Source organism: Hypanus sabinus, chromosome 3 (genome assembly GCF_030144855.1).
Source record: "Hypanus sabinus isolate sHypSab1 chromosome 3, sHypSab1.hap1, whole genome shotgun sequence".
Classification (NCBI taxonomy): domain Eukaryota; kingdom Metazoa; phylum Chordata; class Chondrichthyes; order Myliobatiformes; family Dasyatidae; genus Hypanus; species Hypanus sabinus.
This window is the reverse complement of record NC_082708.1, coordinates 41,993,118-42,019,614: the sequence shown is the minus strand read 5'-3', so window position 1 is coordinate 42,019,614 and position 26,497 is coordinate 41,993,118. Positions and strand designations below refer to the sequence as shown.

Here is a 26,497-nt window from a genome sequence, read left to right as displayed (position 1 = left end):
CCTTTTCAAATTGCAGGATAAATTCTTTCATATTATGATCACTGGCTCCTGACAGTCACCTAACTAGCTGCCTCCTGCAACCTCAGGGTGACTACCTCCTCATTCTCCCATATGTTTTGATAGAGGTATATAAAATTATGATGGGTATAGGTAGTGAATGCAAGCAGGCTTTTTTCACTGAGGAAACATGAGGAAATCTGCAGATGCTGGAAATTCAAACAACACACACAAAATGCTGGTGGAACACAGCAGGCCAGGCAGCATCTATAGGGAGAAGCACTGTCGATGTTTCGGGCTGAGACTCTTCGTCAGGACTAACTGAAGGGAAAGATACTAAGAGATTTGAAAGTAGTGTGGGGAGGGGGAAATGTGAAATGATAGAAGACCAGAGGGGGTGGGCGATTGCGAGAGAGGCAGAGAGAAAAAAAAGGGGGGAGAGAGAGAGAGAGAGAGAGAGAGAGAGGGGGGGGGGAGAGGAGAGATAAATAAATAAATAAATAAATAAATAAGGGATGGGGTAAGGAGGGTAGGAGGGGTATCAACGGAAGTTAGAGAAATCAATGTTCATGTCATCAGGCTGGAGGTATTGATTTCTCTAACTTCCATTGATGCTCCTCCTCCCCTTCTTAACCTATCCCTTATTTATTTATCCCACCACCACCCTTTTTCTCTCTGCCCCTCTCACAATCACTCCTTGCCTGTTCTCCATCTCCCTCTGGTTCTCCCCTCCCCCGTTCTTTCTCCCTAGGCCTCCCATTTCATGATCCTTTCCCTCATCTAGCTCTGTATCCCTTTTGCTAATCACCTTTCCAGCTCTTAGCTTCACCCCACCCCCTCCTGTCTTCTCTTATCATTTCGAATTTCCCCTCCCCCTCCTACTTTCAAATCTCTTACTATCTTTTCTTTCAGTTAGTCCTGACGAAGGGTCTCGGCCCAAAACGTCGACAGTGTTTCTTCCTATAGATGCTACCTGGCTTGCTGCGTTCCACCAGCATTTTGTGAGTGTTGCTTGATACAATTTACTGTCTGTTTTGATGTACGTGTGATAAATAAATGCATCTAAATCTGAAAACCCTCCTTCAAAGAAATGTGAAACACACACTCCTGTGAATCATGATTGCTCAAAGTGGAGAAGAAGCTTTCAGGATGATGTTGAAAACAAGATCTTCTGTTAGGAAAACACTGATGCCTGCAGTAAAAATGACAGGACAACCCCAACTCACAAACTACCCATCTCCAACTCAATAGGGCACATCCTACCCCATCAATGGAATGAACCTGTCCCACCGCAAAACTGGACCTGAGGTAGGTTATCTGAGTCTTAAAGGATTGTCTCAGAAGATCAATGGATGTGATTTACTGTGATTAAGCCAGGGACAGCAGAATTTTGGATGACATCATATGGACAACTGGCTCAAAGTTACTTGTAATAATTAAGTCTATATATAACAAAGGGATAGGTTTCACCCCTGAAGAGTTGAGACAAGTATAGAATCCAATAATATTACTTTGGAAGTGGAAATTCTAAGTGTCAAAAGCCTACTTGTGGAAAATTTTAGTATAACATTAAGGGACAACATGTAGATAAAAAACGGTAAGTCAAAATTGATAAGGAACAATCAGGATGGTACTCAAATTCCTTTGTCCAGTATACAAAAAGGTCCAGTGTAAATGATGAAGACTACACCGTTGTTCACCTCATCAAGCACATCCTGCTCCATCGTCAGCAAAGTCTTTAGGTTCACAGAGCCGCCATCAGCTATCTCAGGACAGGAGTGTAAGTCCCCATTTCCCCTACATGACTGCAGAAGAGATGAGGAGGTGGAAAATGACTGGTGCTGGTAGACATCTTGGAAGTCACCAGTGTTCCGATGGATGTGCTTTTTCCCCCAGATTAAGCGTGCAACAGTAATATTCGAGGAAGAAATTGAAACCGGCGATATCATTTGGCGAAATGCAAGCAAAATAACAGAAGTTCAAAGAACGCAATTTGCAACACGCTGATCACCACAGATGTATTTTACGGAGGCTATTTTAACGAAGTTAAAGTACATTTACTATTACAGTAAATAACGCGCTCGCGCAGTTTCAAGGCTTCACCATGAATCTTATCACAGTGCTGGATATAAAGCAAGCAAAACTTAGTACTTTTGGAAGAAGACATTTTTCCTTTTCAATACATAAAACGTTTAGGTTTAAATGACTTCAGAGAAACTAAAGTGAGACTAAATCTCGGCTAATCGCAACCACAGCACGCGCCCCGGCTCCCACCCATCACACTAACCTGCTAGCTGACCTTGGAGTAGCGCTCACTTCATTGGACGGTGCCGACGTCCCTGGGGCGGCGGAATTTCGGAGCGGGCACGCCGACTGGCTAGGGCGCACGTCAATCAGTACGTGTCCGTGATCAGGGTAGGTTACCCCGGTGGGCACTCGCAGGCGGCACAGGGGGCAGAGAGACACGGAGGGATATCTGTTCCAACCGAGGTCAGTGCGGGGCGAGGGCTGGTGGTCAGGGTGCGATCGGGACTGGCCGGGTTGGTGGGCAGCCGGCGATGCTCGGCTTACAATAATTACACCGCAGTTCTGAGCAGATGGCTGTCCCCTGAAAATCAGAGGTTAAATGTGGTAAGAATGCATTTCAGTCGTAAATAGATTATTTAGTGATGGCCATGTGAATCCGCAGCTACGGCGACTACCTTTTAAATCCGATATTGCGGTCTTTTAGTCATTGTTGCGGGTGCTTGAGGATAGAAGAAGGCGATCGATGAAGTGGATTGCCTCCCTGTTCAACAGGACAGCTCCCTTCGGGTGGGCGAGGAAGAGGGGCGGACCCTTCTCTCCCCTTATAACCGTTATAATTTACAGCGCATTTGAGCAATCCATTTACACTTTCGTTTAGACATCGATTTTGCTTATTAAGTTGCACAATTTTATATACAGTGCGTTCGAAAATCATCTATAGACATTGTTAACTGATAGTATGCGTTTGTAAAGATTACTTCTGGGAAATGAAAGTTGTGGAAATAAAGTTAAAGTAAGATTTAAGTATGGTGTTTGCAGGAACAGTAATTACGGTAATAATGCCCAGAGCATTGTTTGGATGAGTAAAGAGAAACTAATGCTGAAAAAAAAAATCGCCGCTTGAATAGGAACCAGCGAAATCGTTTGTAATTTAGGATTGTTCTTGTAATTTAGGATCGTGGCTAAATGAAGTTTCTTGATGAACCACTACATGACCCTGACTGTTGCTTGGTCTTGAAATTGCAGAAGAGTATTATTTTTATAAGTTACAAGAAATAATACATTAGTAATCAACGTAAGATAGCAACTGATGGAAAAATTTAAAATCTCGAGGACCCCTCACGAATCTCGCTTGAAAACCCGTTTGAGTACATATAATTCTTAGGTCTAGTTACAACACTCTAACACCTTTTCCCCGTGTTTTAATGGATGTTTCCCGGTCGCCTGTAGCAGTCCTTGTGTTGGTGTTATCACAGTTTTATAGCCAGGGAGTTCCAAGATTTAGTTCCAGATTATTTACAAATTCAGTGATGTGTGGTTTGGAGGGGGAGTGGGTGGTTAGAGGCACCTATAGATGGTGATGCAGAAGCATTCCTTAGTAGTAAATGTCTATAGTAGTAGGGTATGTGAAGTGCTCTAGAAGTAGTCCACACAATTATCTGCAGTGTATTTTGCAGATGGTACACACTTCAGGCAAGGCAGTTCAGTAATAGATGGCGATGTGTTCAGAGATAGTCACTTGATTGTTTTGTTCTGATAGGGATCAGGCTGTTAAATTCTTACTGGAGCAACACTCAACCAGGGAAATAAAATGTAGCCGTTAGTGAAACCTGATCGTAGGAGGGTGCAGGACTGGCAGCTTAATGTTCCGGAATTCCGTTATTTTAAAAATGATAGAGTCGGGGCGGGGTCCTTAAGATTGTTATAACCATTAGCGGTGGTAGTGGGGATAAGCTCCCACTAACTGTACATGTTCCCAATAGTGTTTGTCACAAATAGTCTCGGACAACCAAATGCAGCTCCTGGCCTTCACCTGTGGCCTAGGTACTAAACCAGGCTGGACTGTTTCTACTGACAGAAGGGGCAAGGCGGGCTCTTGGAGCCTTAAGCCAATCGCTTAGGGCAGATGGGGCTCGTCAGCCCGGTTGGCAGCTCAACTAGGAGAAGGAAAACTGTGGTCTCAAAGCTCAGCTGCTTGTGGTTATACCCACTCATGGGGGTTTCGGGAGTAAAGGCCAAGAAAAAAAATCTTGGATCTGGAATCCCTAAAGCAGTCCCTGTTGAGTTGAATACTCACTGGCAACTCTTGTAAGGCCCGTGGTGCCAAACTGTATCGCTCTCTGCCTTTGGATTTATCAGCTGCGGGAAGAGGTGGAGCCTGCTGCATGGACAACAGCTTGCGGTCCATATTGTACTGCCCTGGCTTGCATATCACATAAACAGCTGGTCGCAACGTCTATGGTCGACCCCGACAAACAGAGGGTCTCAGAGTTGGGGAGGGGATGATATGGGGAGGGGTGGCATTACTAGTCGGGGAAAATGTCACGGCAGTGCTCAGGTAGGACAGACTGGAAAGCTCAAACTCTGAGTCTACTGAGAACTGAGGAATAAGAAAGTGATGATCACGTTAATGAGATTATATTATAACCACCCAATTGTCAGCAGGATTTAGAGGAGCAAATTTGTAGAAATATTTCAGACAGTTGCAAAAAAAAATAATGTTGTAATAGTTGGCAATTTTAACTTTCCACACTGACAACATCCTTGTGAACCTCTTTTGCAGTCTCTCCAAAGCCTCCACGTGCTTCCTGCAATGCAGTGACCAGAACTGCACACAATACCCCAAGTGTAGCCTGACCTAAATTTTATACAGCTGCAACTTGCCAACTTTTACACACACAGTCTTGGTTATAACATTTAGGGTGAGGGGGGAAGGTTAAAGGAGATCTGTGAGACAACTGCTTTTACCAGTGGTAGGTGCCTGGAATTTGCTACCAAGGGAGGTGGTACAAGCAGATACAATAAACTTGTTTAAGAATCATTTCAACCTCTGGCCCATGGACTCAATGGTTAATGGTAGGGGTCCATGGCATAAAAAAGGTCAGGAACCCCAGACTTAGACAGACATAAACAGGCAAGAGGGAGTATGGACCATGAGCAGGCAGATGGTATTTGTTTAGATTGGCATCATGGTCAATGCAGGTATGGTAGACCAAAGTTTGGCAGCATTTCTGTGGAAGGGTGTGGAAGTGTTGTCACTCTTTCACGGGAAAAAAAACAGTAATTGTTAGCTGGATAATGTTTTGTCTCTGATAAATTTCCAAAGACGAATAAAACTGTGAAATCTTGCTCTACTGTTCTGTTCTATATGCTATACATCTGCAACGTGACTTTTATACTCAATTAGCTTTTATAATTAGTGCCTTTACTGATAAAGCAAACATGCCGTATGTCTTCTTTACCACCCCACTTGTGTTGCCACTTTCAGGAAGCTATAGACAAGCAACAATGATCCTAAGTGTCCTGATTTTTACTGTATGATTTCGAGCTGCATTTGGCCTGCTGAAATGCAACACCCTACATTTATCCAGATTAAACTCCATCTGCAATTTCTCTGGTCAAATCAGACCACAAACGTTTTCATCCAGTTTATTTATATAAATATAAGCAAGAGAAGTCCCAACACTTAACCTTGTGGAACATACTTGTCACAAACCTCTAGTCAGAAAAACATCACTGTATATCTAAAGCAACACATACAAAATTCTCAAGGAACTCAGTAAGTCAGGCAGCATCTGTGGAAGTGAATGAACCATAAATATTTTGGGCCCAGACCCTTCTTCAGGACTGGGAAGGAAGGGGGAAGATGCCAGAATAAAAAGGTGGAGAGAGGGGAAAGAGGCTAGCTGGAAAGTGATAGGTGAAGCCAGATGGGTGGAAAAGGTCCAAGGCTGGAGAAGAAGGAATGTGATAGGAGGGGAGAGTGGACCATGGGAGAAAGGGGTGACCCAGGAGGAAGTAATAGGCAGGTGAGAAGTAAAAGGCCAGATTGGGGAATAAAGGAATGTGTTGGGGAAATTTGTTTACCAGAAGAAGAAATCAATATTCATGCCATCAGATTGAGGGTATCTAAGATGGAATACAAGGTGTTGCTCCTCCACCCTAGAGTAGTTTCATCTTGGCACAAAAGGAGGCCATGGACTGACACATTGGAAGGGGAATGAAAATCAAAATACTTGGCCTTTGGGAAGACCTGCTATGGTGGATGGTGTGGAGGTGCTTGATAAAGTGGTCCCCCAATTTATGACAGGCCTCATGAATGTAGAGGAATCTGCATTGGAAGCACCAGACACAATAGATGACCCAAGCAGATTCTCAGGTAAGTGTTGCCTGCCTAGAAAGACTTTTTGGGACCCTGAATGGAGGTGAAGGAGGAGGTTTATAGGCTGGTGTATCACTTAGGCCACTTGCAGGAATAAGTGTCAGGAGTGAAATTAGTGGGGAGGGACAAGTGGCCAAAGGAACTGTGGAGGGAGCGATCACTGCAGAAAGCAGAGGGGGAAGGCAAAGATATGTCTAGTGGTAGGATCCCTTTGGAGATGGTGTAAGTTGCAAAGGATAATGTGTTGGGTGTGGAGGGTTATGGGGTGGTAGGTAAAGACAATAGGAACTCTATTACTATTAAGGTGGCAGGAAGATGGAGTGTCTAACACTGTGTCTTCTATAACAAAACAACTTTGGATCCAATTTACAAACTCACTGTGGATCCCATCTGATTTTATCTTCCAAATGAGTTTACTGTGTGGTACCTTGTCAAATGCTTCATGAAGATGACATCCATTGCCCTACCCTCATCAGTTGTTTTCTTCATTTCTTCAAAAAGCCCAAGTCAAATTTGTGACATAAGACCTCCATCGCACTAAGCGATGTTGGCTACCTCTAATAATCCAAATGTGAATAAATCGTGTCCCTAAGGATCTTAGCAAATAATTTCCAAACCTTTGTTTTAAGGCTCACTGGCCTATTATTTCCTACTTTGACCCTGTTGCCCTTCTTAAACAAAGGAACAGAACTGTCTGTTCTCCAGTCTGCTGCCATCTTGATCATGGGTAAAGAGGATATAAAGATTGAAGCCAAGGCTGCTTGCTTTCCTCAGTATCTTGGAATAGATCCCATAAAGTTCTGGAGCTTAGCCACCTGAATGTTTTTCCAAGATCCTCAACACCTCTTTAATATCGACATGCCTTTTCTAATCTTGCCATCATATCCATGTCCTTATCTGTAGTGAATACCAGTGTAAAGTACTCATTAAATACTTCACTTTGTTACTCTGGCTCTATACATAGGTCTCAAGTGGACCTATGTATTCCCTAACTATCCCTTTGCTCCTATTGTATATAATAAAATGTCTTGGGGTTCTCCTTAATCCTACTTGCCAATAATATTTTATGACGCCTTTAGTCCTCCTAATTTATTGTTTCCTTTATATTCCCTAGGGACCTTTTACTGATTTCAGTTTCCTTTTTTTCTTTTCAACGAAACTTATCATATCTGTTGATGTGCAAAGTTCATGAAACTTGCTGCCCTTATCTTTTATCCTCACATGAACATGTTGATCATTCTAATACAGCAGCCCATGTCAGATTTGGATTTGCCATTAAACAGCTGCTCACAATATACTTTCTTCAGTGCCTGTGTAATTCCCCTTATCAAGTGACAAGACTCTGACTTCATGTTTCTACTCCATCACCAGAAGGAAAATGTTTTCATCTTTCTTAATTTTTTCCAAAATCTTCAAACTTTGCAGTATTGTCTGTGTTCAAGTGAATACAATCTAATTATAATAGCTTTCATAAGTTAAGTTTGAACTAGTTCTACCGATACTACTAACAGGAAATAAAAAACACAGAATGCTGACAGAACTCAGCAGGCCAGACAGCATCTATGGGAGGAGGTAATAACGACGTTTCGGGCTGAAACCCTTCATCAGGAGTGAAGTAACATGGGATGGTTGAGGGGGGGGATAAGAAGTGGGGGGGATAAAGTAGAGAGCTGGGAAGTGCTAGGCTGGAGGGAAATGGGCTAGGGGGAAGGTGGAGAATTATTGGAAATACAAGAGAAAGAAAGGTAGGGCAGGGGGGAGAGATTATAGTGAGGGGGGAAAAAGAGAGAAAGAGAACCAGACTAAAATAATAGATAGGGATGGGGGTAAGGGTGGGGGGCAGGGATATTAACAGAGGTCAGTGAGTTGGATGTTCATGCCGGCAGGAAAGAGGCTACCTAGGCGGGAGATAAGGTATTGCTCCATTGACCTGCGTGTGGCCTCATCTTGACGGTAGAGGAGGCCATGGACAGACATGTCGGAGTGGGAGTGGTCTGTGGTCGATGGAGCAATACCTTATCTCCCGCCCAGGTAGCCTCCTTCCTGCCGGCATGAACATCCAACTCACAGACGTCCTTTGATACCCCTGCCCCCCACCCTTACACCCATCCCTATCTATTATTGTAGTCTGGTTCTCTTTCTCTCTCTTTTTCCCCCCTCACTATAATCTCTCCCCCCCCCCCCCCAGCCCTACCTTTCTTTCTCTTTTATTTCCCATAATTCTCCACCTTCCCCCTAGCCCATTTCCCTCCAGCCTATCACTTTCCAGCTCTCTACTTTATTCCCCCCCCCCCACTTATTATCTCCCCTCGACCATCCCATGTTACTTCACTCCTGATGAAGGGTTTCGGCCCGAGACGTCGTTATTACCTCCTCCCATAGATGCTGTCTGGCCTGCTGAGTTCTGCCAGCATTCTGTGTTTTTTATTTATTTCCAGCATCTGCAGATTCACTCGTGTTGCCTAATAACAAGAAGTCATTTGGCACAATGCAAGTCCTTCAAAGACATCATAGGTAATGGAGAACTGAACAATCCACAGTAGAGTTGGAACACTAGGTACTTCTAAATTCCCAGTGTTTAGGTTGCTACTTGTCACCAAATTTCTCTAAAATGCTGAAATCAAATGCACATAGACATTTCCACTGGCTGTCCATTCAAAACTCTCATGACTCTCTGAGTGAAGTTCCCCATCATGTTCCACTTAAACATTTCACCTTTTACCCTTAACCCATAATCTCTAATTCTAGTCTCACTGAACCTCAGAGGAAAGTGCCTGCTTAAATTTACCCTGTTGATACTCCTCATAATTTTTTATATCTCTATCAAATCTCCCCTCATTCTCCTATGCACTAAGGAATAAAGTCCTAACCTATTCAACCTCTGCCTGTAACTGGCAACATCCTTGTAAGTTTTCTCTGGCACTCTTTCACTTATTGATATCTTTCCTGTGGGCAGGTGACTAGAACTGTACACAATACTCCAAATTAGGCCTCACCAATCAATGTTTTATACAATTTCAACATAACACCCCACTCTTGTACTCAGTACTTTAATTTTTAAAGGCCAATATGCCAACAATTCTCTTCATGACCCTGTTTAGCTGTAATGCTACTTTCAAGGAATTATGGATCTGTATTTCCAGATCCCTCAGTTCTACACCACTCCTCAGTGCCCTATTGTTCACCATGTAAGACCTACCCTGGTTTGTCCTCCCAAAGAGGAACACTTCACACTTGTCTGCATTAAATTCCATCTGCCATTTTCAGCCCATTTTTCCAGCTGGTCCAGATCCTTCTGCTATGCCCACTATGCCCTCAATCTTGGTGTCTTCCACAAATTTGCTGATACCAAATTGTCATCCAGATTGTTGATATAGATGACAAATAACAGTGGACCCAGCACCAATCCATGTGACACACCACTAGTCATAAGCCTCCAGATATGAGGGAACACTTTGTCAGGCCCTGGGGATTTATCCATCCTAATTTGCCTCAAGATAGCAATGAACTTTATCTGTAATCCATGTGCTGTCCATGATCTCACTGTTGCTTTGCCTCAATTCTATAGACTGTGTTCATCTACTGAGTAAATAAAATGCAAAAAAAAAAAATCAATTTAAGATCCAATCCATCTCTTTCAGCTCCACACATAGATGACCATGTTGATCTTCAAGCGGACCAATTTTCTCCCTTGCTATCATTTTGCTCTTAATATATCTTTAGAAGTCCTTGAGATTCTCCTTTACTTTGTCTGCTAGAACAACCTCGTGCTTTCTTTTACCCCTCCTGATTTCCCTCTTTGTGTTCTCTTGCATTTCTTATTACTACCGTACTCAAGTACCTTATTTTTTCTTACTGTGTAAACTACATGCAGTTCTTTCATCTTAACCAGGACCTCAATATCTCTCAAAAACCAAGCTTTCCTTGCCCTGCCTTCTTTTCCTAACACAAACATCAAACTCTAAACCCTCAATACTTTTGAAGGCCTGCCACTTACCAAGCACACCTTTCCCAATCAACAAAACAACCTGTCCCAATCCATACTTGCCAGATCCTTTCTGACACCATGAAAATTAGCCTTTCTCCAATTTAGAATCTGAACCCGAGGATTAGATCTATCCTTCCCCATAATGAGCTTGAATCTCTTGGTATAATGATCATTAGATCCAGATCACCTGCCCTGTCTCATTCCCTAATAGGAGATGCAGAATCACACTCTCTACTTGGGACCTCAACTTTCCTGAACACATTTGACAAACTGTATCCCATCCAGCCCTTTTACAGTATGGAAGTCTCAGTGAAAAGCCAAGAATATTGGAATCAGATACCTAAATTCAAATGTATTTCTTTTTCTTTGTCAGTCTCTCAGGATTCATGATGACTTGATTTTGGTTTTGTGTGATCTGAGGTTACTGATGAGCCCAATATGGATTCAGCAGATGAGGTAGGAGCTGGCTGACAGGGCAGACAGATGGGTAGTTTGTTGTGTGATGCATTCATTTTACTATTTATGCAGGACTTCTGTGTGCTCATTATGCATGAGTTCTCACTCCCAGTGCCATTCCATGTGCTCGTCCTTTTATATAGGCAGTTATATACCAGGATTTCGGAGGATTCTATGGGGTGGATGCATTTTCCAAGGAGACTTTGAGGATATTCTTGAATCATTTCCTTTTGTCTTCTGTTTCTTTCCACAGAAAAGGGTGGAATAAATTGTCTTTTTCGGGGATCTAATGTTGTGCATGTGAACTATATGTTCTGCAGAGTGCAACCAAATGTATGTAATCAGGACCTCATTTCATGAGATGTTAGTCTGCTTATCAGAAGATGTGGAAAGAGTTTAGCAGGCTCAGCAGCTCCCTGTAATGAACAGGCTCTCTATTCTCCAAACACCATTTGTCCCGTCCTACAGTGGTGAACTTATCAAGGATAGAAAGGCAGACAACACACACTTAAAGGAACACTACAAAGTTCCCTTCTACTGCAACTCCCTGACTCTTTGCCAGGTAGCCTATTTGGTTAGAGTCAGAATCAGAATCTGGTTTAAGAATATGTCATGAAATTTGTTAACTTAAGGCAGCACTACAATGCAATACATGATAAATATAGGAAAAAACGAATTGCAGTGAGTGTATGTATATTAAAAAGTTAAATTAAAAATAGAGCAAAAACAAAAATAATAATAGAGTGAGATGATGTTCATCGGTTCAATGTCCATTTAGAAATTGGATGGCAGAGGGGACGAAGCTGTTCCTGAATTGCTGGATATGTGCCTTCAGGCTTCTGTACCTCCTCCCTGATGGTAACAATGAGAAGAGGGCATGTCCTGGGTGATGGGGTTCCTTAATAATGGCTGCTACTTTTCTGAGGAACCACTCCTTGAAGATGTTTTAGATACTACAGAACTAGTACCCATGATGGAGCAGACTAATTTTACAAGTTTCTGTAGCTGCTTTCTGTCCAGTGCAGTAGCAGTCCCCCCACCACCTCCATACCAGACAGTGATGCAGCCTGTCAGGATGCACCTCTTTAGAATTTTTCGAGTGTTTTAGGTGACAAACCAAATCTCCTCAAACTCCTGATAAGATATAACTGCTATGTTACCTTCTTTATAGCTGCATCAATATGTTGGGACTAGATATTGACACGTACAAACAAGCTGGAGGAACTCAGCAGGTCAGGCAGCATCCATTGAAACAAGCTTGTTTGTACGTGTTGATTTGACCACAGCATCTGCAGTGCACTTTGTGTTTACTACTCGGATATTGACACCCTGGAACTTAAAATTTTGAAATTGCTCACTCTCTCCACTTCTGATCCCTCTATGAGGCCTGGTATGTGTTCCCTCATCTTACCCTGCCTTCCACCTTTTCCTGATTAACATCTAGGGTACTTGGTTGAGTGGTACCGCCACAACTTCTTGCTGTCAGAACTGAAAAGCATTCCTGGATGTTGACATTACACATGACCTATCCTGAGTCCAGCTCGTAGATGTAATCACAAGGAAGATATGCCAGCAACTTCACTTTCTTAGGGGGTTAAGGAAGTTCAGCTTGTCACTGAACATTCCAGGCTGTTGAAAGTATTCTGACTGGTTGCTTTATGGCCTAATACAGCAATTTGAAAGTGCAAAAATATAAGCTGCTGAAGGTAGTCTACTCAGCCCAATACATCGGAGGTATAACCCTCTCCACCATCAAGAGTATTTACATGACATACTGCCTCATGAAGGCAACATCTATCAGAGATCTCCACCATTTGAGCCATGCTGTCTTCTCACAGCTACCATTGGGCAGGAGGTATATGATTCTGAAGTCCCATGCCACCACTTTCCAGAACAGCTTTAAAAAAAAGCCCTTCAATCATTTAGTTCTTGAATCATCTAGCACAACCCTAATCACTACAGTTTAGCAAATCTATGACCATTTTGATCACTCTGCACTGAAATAGATTTTGGTTTCTATTGTGTTATTATAAAAGGGGAGAGAAAGAGGGAGGTCCTGGGAGCCAGACAGGTATTCATGTAACTTTCTATCCAGTTCAGTCACCCCATTTCCCATTTCCATTCCATGCTAAATGCCCAGATGCTTCAAAGCTTACCATGGCCTCATTTTATCTATATCACTCAAAGGCTTTGTTTGCTTAAATCACTCAATTTAAGAAAATAACTAAATGAAATTAGCACACCCTCTGTGGTATTATCACTAGTGTACATTTGGCTCTGTGTTCATTAAAATAGAATCCCTTTCCCAGTGTTAAGGAATTAACAATTATTTTTCCACCTGCTGCTAAAACATAGATGGATAATTAATATCTTTAAATTCTATTATTTTCAAAATAGATGGAAATATTACACAATCTCTTGTTCTAGCCTGTAACTCCTTTATTTCTCCATTGTTCTCCCTAAGCTTACACTTTGAAATTTATAAAGCTTTGCTACTAATCAAAAGTTCTATTTTTTTAAATTTAAAAAAAAACATTCTTTACTTTGTCCTCTAATTAGTGTAGCAGAATGTGAAATAGTATAGATGACTGATTCTCACTTGGGGAGTACTAATATCAGAGCTACAAACATGAGCACCACTGTACACTGTGACTTGGGTATTGAAGTTTATTCACAGTCGTAGTTCTGGACATAAGTACCACATACCCAGAACAAGTTTTTAGGAGAAAGTTTTAATCTTTAGTTTAGTTTAAACTGTAATTAGGATATTAAAAGATCTAGAATAGTTCTCTTGCTGATATCAGGAAATAAATTTCATTAAAGTGAGCCTAGTGGATTTACGAATTTGTTATTAGCTCTTCCGCTAAGTGCTGCTTTTACAAGAGCTTTTCACTACATGGTTGAAAATGCCTGACTGTTCCAGCTGGGCTATCTTATTATTCCCATTGGAGCCCTAAAACAGAAATTGGATCCTAATTTCTAGATTAAGAAATGGGGTAGGCGTGTGCACTGTGGCATTAACATATTTGCAAGAAAGGTGAGAAAAGGTAGATTTTAAATGAACATAAGAGATCCTGTAGAGGTTGGAAATTCAGAGCAACAGGCACAAAACGTTGGAGGAACTCAGTAAGTCAGGCAGCATCTATGGAAAGGAATAAAGACTTGACATTTTGGACCGAGACACTCCCCTTAATTTCTTCCCCCTTCTTTTCCAGTTCTGATGAAGGATCTTGGATTGACTCTTTGTTCCTATTCAAATATGCTGCCTGACCTGTTTAGATTTTAAAGAAATTTTGACTAGAAATTATGTTTGATCTGTCACTGTTGTGCCACCAATGCTGGGACAGTATTATTTGTGTGCAGATAAATTATGCACACAGATTTGGATCCTTTTCCCATCACAAATGCTTTTGCTGGAAAATGATTGCAAAATAAAATTGCTTTTATATAATATTTGCATGGGAAAGATGCATACATTGATTAAATTTCAAGGCTTAAGGTTTTAATTGTTCTGCCAGAACTTATTGATAAGATATCTAACTTTTGGTCATTTAACAACAGTACTGCTTTGCAGTTGATTGCATTTGGAGATGACTCGCCACCTCTCCATTTCCATGTGTTATCTTGTGCATATGAGGCTTAACTCTGCTGCTGTTAGGACAGAAGGTGATTGGTAAGGGGAATGAATGAGAAATATGGGAGGTGGCATGCTCCATCTGTGCAGGACTACCATAGCCTCTTGATGAAAAAACTCAGTTCTCTATGCTTTCCTGAATTTTCTTGTTTTATTTGGTGACAAACTATCCATAAATTGGTAAAGATTATCTTTTCTTCAGGGAGACATTGCAAGGAGCTTGGAGTCACGCGCACATTTTAGGGGTCTGGTGGCATGTAAACTGTTGGCTTCTAGGTCTCTTAGTCATTCTCATCAAATCAGTCTCTGTGTTTTTCTTGTAATGAGATCAAAAGTCTGAATACAGGCAGGAAATATAGCACAGAGTCAGCCCTTCAAGCCATGCTGCCCCAGCGACCTTTGATAAACTTGATTTACCCTAACCTCATCACAGGACTACTTACAATGACCAGTTAACCTACCTGGTACATCTTTGGACTGTGGGAGGAAGCTGGAGCACCCAGGGAAAACCCACACATTCCACAGAGAGGACAATCAGACTCCTTACAGAATGGTGCTGGGATTGAACTCCGAATTCCAGAACATCCCGAGCTGTAATAGTGTCGCACTAACCATTCCGCTAACGTGATGCCCACGGCACCATGGTAGAGTATGGTAAACTTCAGGGCAGTTCAGGCATTGTGGGCACTGGCTTCTTTGGTTGAGAGTCATCAGGTTGCTAGAGACACTGAAATTCTGAATTTCGCATGACCTTCTACGTTGATTTTCTTGTGGCAGTATCTCTGTTGCCATTATTTCTTTTGGGACAAATTAATAGAAATAACTGAGCAGATATCAGGTAGTCTTGGACAGGTTGTTATGTTTGTAGCTCTTACATAATTAGCGTGTTGGCTATAGCAAAGTCATGTACAAGCATTTCATAAAGGGAAGGATTCCACTGGATAATACTTTTACTTGCCGAGGAAGATCATTCTGTTTTGCTCTAGGACAGGGGTTCTCAACTTTTTTTTATGCCATGGAGCCTTGCTATTAACTGAGGGGTCTGTGTACTCTAGGTTGGAAACCCCTGCTCTAGGATGCGGTCTTGGAAGTGGTTTTCTCAAGATTGAAATGAGCCGACGTTTCACCATTACTGGACTTGCGGCCACATCAAAGCGCCAGGGCTAGGCTTTAGAGCGAGGTTACTAGCCAATTTATGGCTAATTTAAGCACTGGGCTAGATTGAAAAGGTCAGGTACAGGGTGAATCGAGGTGGTGGGCCCCGCACCCAAGAGCAAGGAACGATCCAATGTTTGGCCATTGCTGGAGTGGACTTGGGGCAGAATTGAAGTGACAGGGCCCGGGCCCAAGAACGAGGAATGGGTCAGTGTGTGGCCAATTTAAGCACTGAGCCAGATTGAAAAGGGTCAGGTGTTGGGGCTGGAGGTGACGGATAGGCCGGTCTTCAGCTCACTGCTGTGCGAGGTTGTACTCATCTCTGTGTTGAACTGAGGCTGTGCCCTCCAACTAACAGTCTCCTGGACTGGCTGCAGCAATGAACTGACTGTAGACCAACTTTTGTGATCTTTAGTTCTAGTGTTGTTTTTATTGTTTACACAATTTGTTCGTATGTTGGGTGTTTAACAGCTATTTTTAATGGGTTCTATTAGGTTTCTTTGTTTTTGAGGCTGTCTGTAAGATGACGAATTTCAAGGCTGTATATAGTACACCTGCTTCCATAATAAATGTACCTTGAAATTAAAAAAATAAGGTCCACCTTGGGTTTTTTCCTAGCTTCCGTGGTTCAGGTATATGCACTGTTGACTAGATCATTCCACGTTCGAATGGACTAAAGTTGAGTTTTGTTTGGGGAAGGGGTGGGATGGAATTGCATAAATGGCAAATTGACTCAGTTTTCACAATAAAAGCCACTGCATTGGAGTGGTGTTCCTTTTCTAGTTCCCCCTTCCAGAAGAAGGTGTACCATTGTCTTAATCTTTGAGCTGGCCGTTTTCTAACCATTATATCTCTCCCAGGATTACAGTGTCATTCTGCAAGCATTCCTGCTTTGAGTTTGTTAGCTGTGCTACATTCAGATCCATCATTGTATTTATTTTTCTCACATGTTCAAAGTTATCAAAGTATTATTAGCAAAGTATGTATATGTCACTATATACTACCTTGAGATTCATTTTCTTGCAAGCATTCTCAGTAGGAACAAAGAAACATAATAGAATCAATTAAAAACCACACACAAAGACAGACAAACAACCAATGAGCAAAAGAAGGCAAACTGTGCAAATACAAAAAAAAAAGAAAAATAAATAATAAATAGCATTGAGAACATGAGTTGTGGAGTCCCTGAAAGTAACTTTGTAGAGTGTGGAACCAACTCAGTGTTAAAGTGACTGAAATTATCCATGCTGGTTCAGGAGCCTGATGATTGAAGGTTAATAACTGTTCCTGAACCTGGTGGTGTGGGACCTAATGCTCCTGCACCTCCTTCCCAATGGCAACGTCGAGAAGAGAGCATGGGCTAGACGGTAGGGGTCCTTGATGCTTCCTTGTAGATGTGCTCACTGGTGGGGAGGGCTTTGCCCGTGATGGACTTGGCGGTATCCACTACTTTATGTCAGCTTTTCTGTTCATGGGCATTGGTGTTTCCATACTGGGCTGTGATGCAACCAGTCAGGATTTTAGATAACATGCTGAACCTTCGCAAACTCCTATGGAAGTAGAGGCTGTGCAATGCCTTCTGTGTAATGGCACTTGCATGCTGGCCCCAGGGCAGATCCTCTGAAATGATAATGCCAAGGAACTTAAAATGACTGACCCACTCCACCTCCGATCCCTTGAAAAGTACGGGCACGTGAACCTCTGGTTTCCTTTTCCTGTAGTCGATTATGAGCACTTTGGTGTTGCTGACATTGAGTGAGAGATTGTTGTTGTGGCACCATTCAGCCAGATTTTCAGTCTCCTTCCTATATGCTGATTCATCACCATCTTTGATTCAGCCAACAATAGTGGTGTCATCAGCAAACTTAAATATGGCATTGGAGCTGTGCTTAGACTCACAGTCACAAGAATTAAGTAGGTAGAGCAAGAGCAGAGGCTAAGCACACAGATTTCTGGTGCACCTGTGCTGATGTTGATTGTGGAGGAGATATTGTTACCATAACTTGCTGAAGTAGTAAAACTGACTGGGAAATCAAGGATCCAGTTGTACAAAGAGGTAGCGAAGCTTAGGTCTTGGAGTTTTTTGAGTAGTTTTGAGGGGATGATAGAATTGAATGCCGATAAAGAGAATCCTGATGTGGACATCTTCACTGTCCAGATGCTCCAGGGCTGAATGAAGAGCCAATGAAATGGCATCTGTTGTTGACCTGATATGACAGTAGGGAAATTGGAACGGATCCAAGTCAGTCCTCAAGCAGGAGTTGGTATGTTTCATGACCAACCTTTCAAAGGTCTTTTAAGTGCTACTGGACAATAGTCACTGAAGCAGGTTACCAGATTCTTCCTGGACACTGGTATGATTGCAACCGGATTGAAGCAGTTGGGTTCCTCATACTGCTGAAGCAATGTACTGAAGACTTGCATAATGTCCATGCAGGGTTCATTGTAATAGTGCATTGAGGCATTACAAAGTAAATCAGTAACTGAGTGCAGACTAAAATGTTACAGTTAAAGAGAGTGCGATGCAGGTAAGCTGTAAAGTGCGAGGTAAATTGTGAGGGTGAGAGTCCACTTTATCATACTGGGGACTGTTCGATAGTTTTATCACAATGGGAAAGAAATTGTCCTTAAGCCTAATGATATGTTCCTTCAGGCTTCTGTATCAACTGCCTGTTGGGAGGGGACAGAAGAGAGAATGACCAGTGTGAGTGGGTCTTTGATTAGTTAGCTGCTTTACTGAGGCAACGAGAAGTGTAGACAGAGTCCACAGGTTTCCATGATTTGTTGTGCCGTACAGTGTGTCCATACGCTCTGCAGTTTCTTGTGGTCACAGACAGAGCAGTTGCCATAGTGATGCATCCAGAAAGGATGCTTTCCATGGTACATTGACAACATTTGTTAAGGGTTAAAGGGGACATCCTTCAAGAGGGTCACAGCCTTTTCATGGTTTCGAGACTTGTCTGCCTCAATGACCCGGAGTGCTATGTTGGCTGGAGTCACAGCTTTATGCTTTGGCTCTTGGTAAGGTTACCCATACCAACAAGTCAAAGGGTAGAGGACAGACTAAGGTCCTCCAGTTAGTGGGGTTCCACTCAGGATTAACAATTTTGACTAGAAAAGCAAAATTGTTACAGAAACAGCAATGAAGAATTCTTCTGCATCTGAATGCGACAGTATTCCGACGTCTTCACTGGGGACTTGCATGAGCAGAAGCTACTGATATGATGAAGCAAACCCTGAACACTGCAAGAGATGGAGGACCTTCATTGCTGCCCCAAACGCTAGTGGCGTAATTGGCAGTAAGTAAGTAAAGGGGGCAAGCCAAATTTCTTTAGTTGCCCGAGGATTTAGAGGTGCTGGTGAGCTTTCTTGGCTGTGACATCTACATGGTCGGACAGGACAGGCCATTGGTAATGGTCACTCCTAAGAACTTTTAAGCCAACCCTCTAGATGCTAAAAGGATTGTGAGTGTGTAGAGGTTGTTATGAGGTTCCTGATGTTCCACACACCACACTTTATATTGAAAAGTGGGAGATCCTAATTTATGATATACCGTGGATTCCAGTTCACTGGGATACATCAAGACCAGTACAATTTGGCCCAATTAAACGGCTGCCTCAGTTAGCCAAAGTTTCTTGGAAATAGTTAAAAAAAAGGTATAAAAACGACAAACTACAATTTATCCAAGTAATAAATTATGTATTTAAATGAAATCCAGAATAAATTAGAACTCTACTAAAATTATTACAGTACTATAAAACTTAATATTAGTTCCTAATAGTTATCAATGGAAGAATTCATTCAGTTTACATTGACATGTTCTTTTGATTGACTGTAAATGAACAAAATCAGCACAGACATCAGGTGCAGATAGTGGACTACCTCCAAACAGTGCTTTTGACTATTGCATTCTCCAAGTCTTCATTTTAATTGTAACATTGAAGATGGTTGTCGATAGCTTTTAAAATTCTTCATAGTTCCTAACTTGCTGAAGTAGTGAAATTGTTTAATTTTCACTCCCAGCTATTTCTGGCAACTCCAAGCCTGAAAGCTTGAAGCTGCAGTGAGCAAAATAGTTCTAAGTTGTCTTGCTGTTTATTAATCATCACTATCAGTGACAATAGTCATTGCTTTTTAAACATAAACACACATGTCACTATTTAAAAATTGTTCGCTCTAAGCATGTCCAATGGCCATGTGATATGCATGCGAACCACACTAGTTAGAAAATATTTGGCAGTAGTCACCTGCTCCAATTAGGCGGCATAGTTTCCCAAATAAGCTAAGGGATCTGAATCTGAATCCTGGCTGTTTTCTTGATATTTTTTTCCTTGCCAAATAAGAAGCTGCCCTGATTAACCGATGGTCCAATCAACTGGAATCCACTGTATTTTAATGTTCAGTGTCTTTCAGACAAATTTGACTGTGTGAAGTCTTTACCCTATAGTCTGAGAGCTAATAGACTGGTCTCTGTTGCACAGACATGAGCACATTTACCTACTCATTCATGCATGTGTTTGCTTGTCGCATGGACTGGTGGGCTCAGGCACACCTGCCCTTGCCTTTTGCTTCCTCCTAAGTCTTTTGACGAAGTAGTCCGGAGAGCTATGCAAATTATGGGTTTATGGAATTAGTCAGTTTACATCTGTACGATTAGGGGTTTGTTTCAAGGACAGAAAACAGATAGAGAGAATTAAAGGATTGTTTTCACATTGCCTGGCTGTTTCTTGGCTCCCACAAGAATCGATAAAGAAGTCTCAGCTGCTTGAAATCAATTTAATCACTTGTGTTAAAAGCTAGTGCAATACTAGGCTTTCTAGTGAAAGCTCATGGGAAATACTGAAGCGAAGGTAAGTACTAACTAAATAATCTATGTAGAAACAAGGTGTCAAATGTAGTAATAACATGACAAAATATGTCAGAAGGCCGGATCAGTAGACCTGTATGGAAATTTATTTGCATAATGTTTTTGTTTTAAGTACGATACAACAAAAAATCTTTTTTTCTTTCTTTTGGTGGTCTTATTTTGGAAATTGACCATGTACTTCCTGACGTGAGTCATCCTGGTACCATTGATTTGAAAACTTTGTCAGAGGCCCATGGAATGCATCATACTCTCTGTAATCCTAATTGCAGTTTGATTCACCTTTCACCACTAATGACTGCACACACTTGAGTTCCCTGAAGCACTCTTCTGTTCCCATTTCTCCTTCCTTCAAGTCCACCATACACCCATTCTCACCACCACCTGCCCCCCCCCCACCTCCTCCTTCCCATCCCCCTCCTCTGACCCTGAAAGAAGAACCAGGTGGCACATTATCACTTCTAAATATGTGCACCTGCTGCTGTGCTCATTTATCTCAATCTATTGGGTGTGTCCAAATGAGGCAAACAATTTTTTACAGTGCGAATCTCACAAAATTGGTGTATGGAGAGATCTGTTTGTGCTGATATATCAGTTATAGAAAGATAAACTGCAGATTTTGAGCAATTCAGAAGGCTTAATGGTGTGTTAATCATTAGTGAAAAGTGGTTGGAGTAGAAGAGTAAGGATGAATCTTACAGGACTTTATTGAAACCAAATCTGTGGGAACATATAGTTTAAACTTACTGAAGTAAAATAGATAGATTCATCAAACTGATTACTGGGATAGTTCAGGTGAATCTGAATAGAATTGGCATAAACTCACTGGAATTTAGGGTAACGAGAGGTACCATCAGTGAGACTCATTACATTTTGTGAAGGATTAGGAGGATGATGCTAAGAGATCATTTGCCTATGTTGGGATAATTTAGTATTAGAGGGCTTTTTAATCAAAACAGGGAAATTTTCTTTGATCTTAGAGTTATGAATTTCTAAGAAATGTGAAGCAATAAAGCAGCAAGTTGGAATGTAATTTGAATGGAGCAGTGTTAAGAGAGCTTTCCATTTCTTAGGATGGGACAGACTCAAAGGGTGTACTCCTCCCCTTTGTTTTTATTAGATAGCCAATCATTTATATTAATAAACAAAATAGATTTTTGTAAACTTTTTATTCAAAATATTTTATGAAATCTTGATACTATTCATCGTCCACTCTTGAATATTATTATTGAATTGTATTGAATGAAATTATCTGTCAGAAACTAGTCTTGCTTGATCTTTCTTGCATTGTATTATAATGTGCTCCTGGTAATTTGAAGAAACAGCATGATAAATATACTGTAGTCTTCATGTTATGCAGCTGTGTGAACATTGGCCATTCTTAAATCTTAAAGAAGAATTGCATCTCAGTGATAATTTCAAGGTGCAAGTGACACAGAAATGATCTGAATTTAATATTTCTGAGTTTATAAGATTGCAGTTTGAATAATGGAAATTTCATTTTGGTCTGTGGCAGCAGCCACTCTGCACAGGCAGAGGTGGTGGTTTTTTAGGTGATAATTTTTTTTGAATCACCTTGAAGAATCTATGAAAATTACTGTATAACGTGATATTCTGCTTCTCTGGAGGCTGTGAATGTCTGCAGACAAATTTGACCCGAAACGTCGCCACTACCTCCTCCCATAGGTGCTGTCCGGCCTGTTTTTATTCTATGGGTGTTGTAGAGTATATTGACTGGTTGCATTACAGCCTGGTATGGAAACACCAATGCTCTTGAACAGAAAATCCTACAAAATGTAGTGGATACAGCCAAGTTCATCATGGGTAAAGTCCTTCCCACCATTGAACACATTTGCACAGAGTGCTGTCGCAGGAAAACAGCACATAGCATTAAGGGCCTCCACTACCCTGGCCATCTCTCTTCTCACTGCTGCCATCAGGAAGGAGGTATAGGAGCCTCAGGACCCTCATCACCAGGCTCAGGAACAGTTATTACCCCTCAACAATCAGGCTCTTGATCTAGAGGGGTAACTTCACTTGCCACAACACTGAACTGCTGCCAAAAACTACGGATGCACTTTCAAGGATTTTCCATCTCATGTTTTCTAATTATTGCTTATTTATTTATTATTAATATTTTTATTTCTTCTGTTGTATTTGCACAGTTTGTTGTCTTTTGCACACTGATGACTTGTCTGTCCTGTTGGGTGCAGTCTAGCATCGATTCTATTTTGTTTCTTAAATTTACGGCCCACAAGAAAATTATTCTGTGGGTTGTATATGGTGACGTATATGTGTTTTGGTAATAAATTTACTTTGAACTTTGAACTTTAGTTTGTAATGTATGCCAATTTACACCAAAACAGAAATACATAACTTTTACATGGGTATGAAGTGCAGTTGAGCTCTCTATTAGCCATGCTGCATTGTATTTAATAAATTGGTATTCATATTTTTCAAAGTTCCAGTCTAAACATTGGTTTTATATACTGTAGGTATGAGATATAATTATGTTTATATGTATGAGGACTGATATAGGAAATTGAATAAGTAAATTCATTTGAGGTTATAGCATGATATCTCAGACCAGGTGAGCTTTATTATGATTTAATAGAAAATATGCCATTCCCCAGCAATGGCGTAACCTCTCCTGAGCTTAAGAATTAGATGAATCTTTAAACTGATCTTGTGAAATATTCACCTTTGTCAGAAATTACATTTATGACATAAAAGCTAAATGAATGGCATTCTTGGTAAAATCAAATTACAAATTATAAATCTTATTACAGATTTCTGTAAGAGGAAATTAACTTATCCTTTGACTAGGCTGATCTATTGGCAACCAAAGTCATGTACACAGTGCAAACTGTAAAACTTGATTTACCTTGTGTTTAGGAAAGGAATTATTTCTTTTCTTTCTTTATCAATCTTTTTATTAGAATTGTTTCTTTTAATGGTGCTTTTAATTTGGCAGTAACTGAGTGAGTGTGTAAGTTTAGCGATTCCACATAACCAGCAGCAATTCAATGATTTCTTTTGAGATAACATTTGAGTGATTGCAAGCATTTTAGTAAGTTAATTTACACAATACAAAATGTGTGGAATACAATCTATTGCCTTTTTTAACCAGATTTATATGTATTGTTATTGGTGCAGTTAAGATAAATGGCCAGTTTTTATCTTTCTGTAAAGGAGACAAAACTTCTGTATAACGGTCACGGAATAAACTAAAATGAATATTTCTGCAGTGTTAATCTGGCTAAATCTTGAGGACTATAATCACATATTAACTTATTTTATATTACGTTAGCATTGAATAAACAATGGTTCTAAATTATGATATTTTTATGTTTGAGTTATTTTTAACAAGCTACTATTTTAAGTTCAAAATTCCAGCTGACTTCCTGTTATTGTGCCCCATTATTGTTTGTACTTTGTAGCAGATAAACACTTGTTCAAGTTGAACTTCAAATTTAATTGTCATTCCAACATAAATGAGAACTCATGAGTACAGCCAAAAGAAACGGTGTCTCTCCAGTGCCAAGGTGCAAAACACCGCACCAACAGTCATACCCAATGAAAAGCACATGCACTGTAGCACATATAAGATAGCAGTAAACATGCCGTCACACAAAAAATATAATATAGCCCATGTCCCTGTCTATAGGCATCAGCAAGAACAATCCTGTAGTAGTCTGCAGCCAAACGCAATCCAGCTTGTCTTTCACCAAGTGAGTACTGGAGAGCAGCACTGATGCAGCGTGGATGCCATGCTGCTCTGCCTTGGGGTCACCTCTCCTGGGTGGCTGCAACAGGTGACGCTGCGGCATGAGGCCTTGTCCACGCTATAATCGAGGCCACGTAGCTCTCCCCGCTGTCAGTCCCACTAAAAAACCAGTGAACCAGGCTTGCAGTATTCCACGTTACCAATGTCCAACAGGATCTTACTATCACAAGAAAAATGACTAAGACAATCACTGGCTATTAGACTGCACACTGTCTTCATGCACTGACTCTGATACATCTTTTTAGCAGGCAGCAACACAGTCCATATCAAGTCCAGCTCCTTTGCCAACGAGCAACTTGCTGATGGGGTACTTGATGTTCGTAATCTTGCGATCATAAAAAGAACATGTAAAAAAGACAATCACATCTTTGGTTAGCCACGTAGAGGCCGCTGCATCTGAGCATGCTGTCATCTTTCTGGTAAATGGTGGCATGCAAATAGTCTACAATTTCTGGTGATGAACTGAAGTCGTTTTTGTGGGAATTTCATCATGCACTGTCTTTATCATGTTCCAAGTATTGATGAAACTTCCTGAACTTTGTGATGATTAAGAATCAAATAATTTAATAAATTCACCTAATAAATACTATGAATGTTAACTTAACAGTCTTGCTCTTCATAACTGTTGAGTTCTTCCTAACACAATGATTTCAAGAGCATATTGCACTGCATTATATCAATAAACTAGCGCTGTATTTCTCCCTTGCTGGCAACTGCTTTGACCTTTATGGGCTTGAATGTATGAAAATATCTAGTTGTAGCAGTGTCACCTCAGTAGTAAATAAATGCTGAATCAGAACAGCAAGGTGACATCAGCGAAAAGACATATAAAGAATTATTTGAAGTTCAAAGTTTTATGCTAATAATATGGATTAACTAATAACATGTACAGGATCAATATAAATATCTAGATTAGTATTGATCATATGAGGAAATTGATACAGAAGTTTCCATTCTCTGTTGATACAGAAATACTATTTCCATTCAACGTTTTGCCTCTACCAATTATTTGCAGCATTGTCAAGAGGAGGAATGAAGAGATATTCAGGAAGTATCAGGTCATAATTGCATAGCTATGTATGGCACAGATTTGATAGAGTATCTGGCCTTTCACTGACCATTGTTTTCGCAGTTAATAATGCTACAACGATAGCAGTGAATGTTCCTTGACCTAGAGTGTATGTAGTTTTATCAGCTCGCTTGAGAATCTGGAAGGTTCAGCTTGAGGACAATTTGGCATTATCCATGGGAGAAACTGAAGTGAACAATCAATGGGAATGTGTGGAATTGTGATAAGGGATGAGGACAAATGCTTTAATTTATTGTTTTCTACAAAAGCTTAAATGCTCAACAAGCTATCTGACTTAGTGAGGATAGATATTGATGTGGGTATTGATAAGAGACAAAAGGAGAGAGGGAAAGACAGAGATAATATATATTTTGGGTGGTCACTATACAAGTGGAAACTGACAATTTGCATGTGATACTGCCAACAGGAAGAGTGTAGAAACATAAAGAGAAAGATAAGAGGGATTTGCTTGCACAGCATTAGTGGGAGGTAGCTGCCTTCACATGCTGCCATCTTGCCTGCACTTGGTTGCAAAAACAAGCTCCTGGTCAGCAAGATTCAGCAAAATTCATTGGTCTGGGGACACCTGCAGAACATACCTTCCAGATGCAATGATCTAATTTTTGTTTGCTATATGCTGTATCTGGTAGTTCCAAAGGAGCCTGAGGTCATGAGGTCAGACTGAAGAACAGCAGGAACAAGATAAGGAAGATAGCTAATGGAGGTCTAAGCAGAACACTTACTGCCCTTTTTACACATAAATGTGAAAGAGGGAAGCATCAATTGCTCAAGCTATAATGGGTTCTTAAAAGGTATTTTTCATAAGGAGCCTGCTTAATAAAGAGACATTATATACTCCATACATTACAATGTAGTTAATCAGCAGTCCTACCGCAAAACCCATATGACATATAATTATCCTTCCACAAACAGGAGAAAACCTGCAGATGCTGAAAATCCGAGCAACACCTGCAAAATGCTGGAGGAACTCAGGCAGCATCTATGGAAAAGAGTACAGTTGATGTTTTGGGCAAAACCTTTTGGCAGAACTGGAGAAGTAAAGCTGAGGGGTAGATTTAAAAGTGGGGGGAGGGGAGAGAGAAAACACAAGGTGATAGGTGAAACCTGGAGAGGGAGG

General features: G+C 41.0%; 1 protein-coding gene across 4 annotated transcripts in view; it reads left to right on the top strand.

Moving 5' to 3' along the window:
• The first annotated feature begins 2,325 nt into the window (after nucleotides 1–2,325).
• Nucleotides 2,326–26,497, top strand: part of wasf3b (WASP family member 3b) — a 109,326-nt gene continuing 85,154 nt past the window's right edge. For 2 of the 4 annotated variants that reach the window (XM_059964150.1, XM_059964149.1), the window contains exon 1: nucleotides 2,326–2,487. The gene's annotated coding sequence lies outside the window, so the exon portion shown is untranslated. Of the gene's footprint in view, nucleotides 2,488–2,526; nucleotides 2,629–18,155; nucleotides 18,168–26,497 lie in introns of those variants that run through there. The other 2 variants (XM_059964151.1, XM_059964152.1) reach the window with 2 other exon arrangements.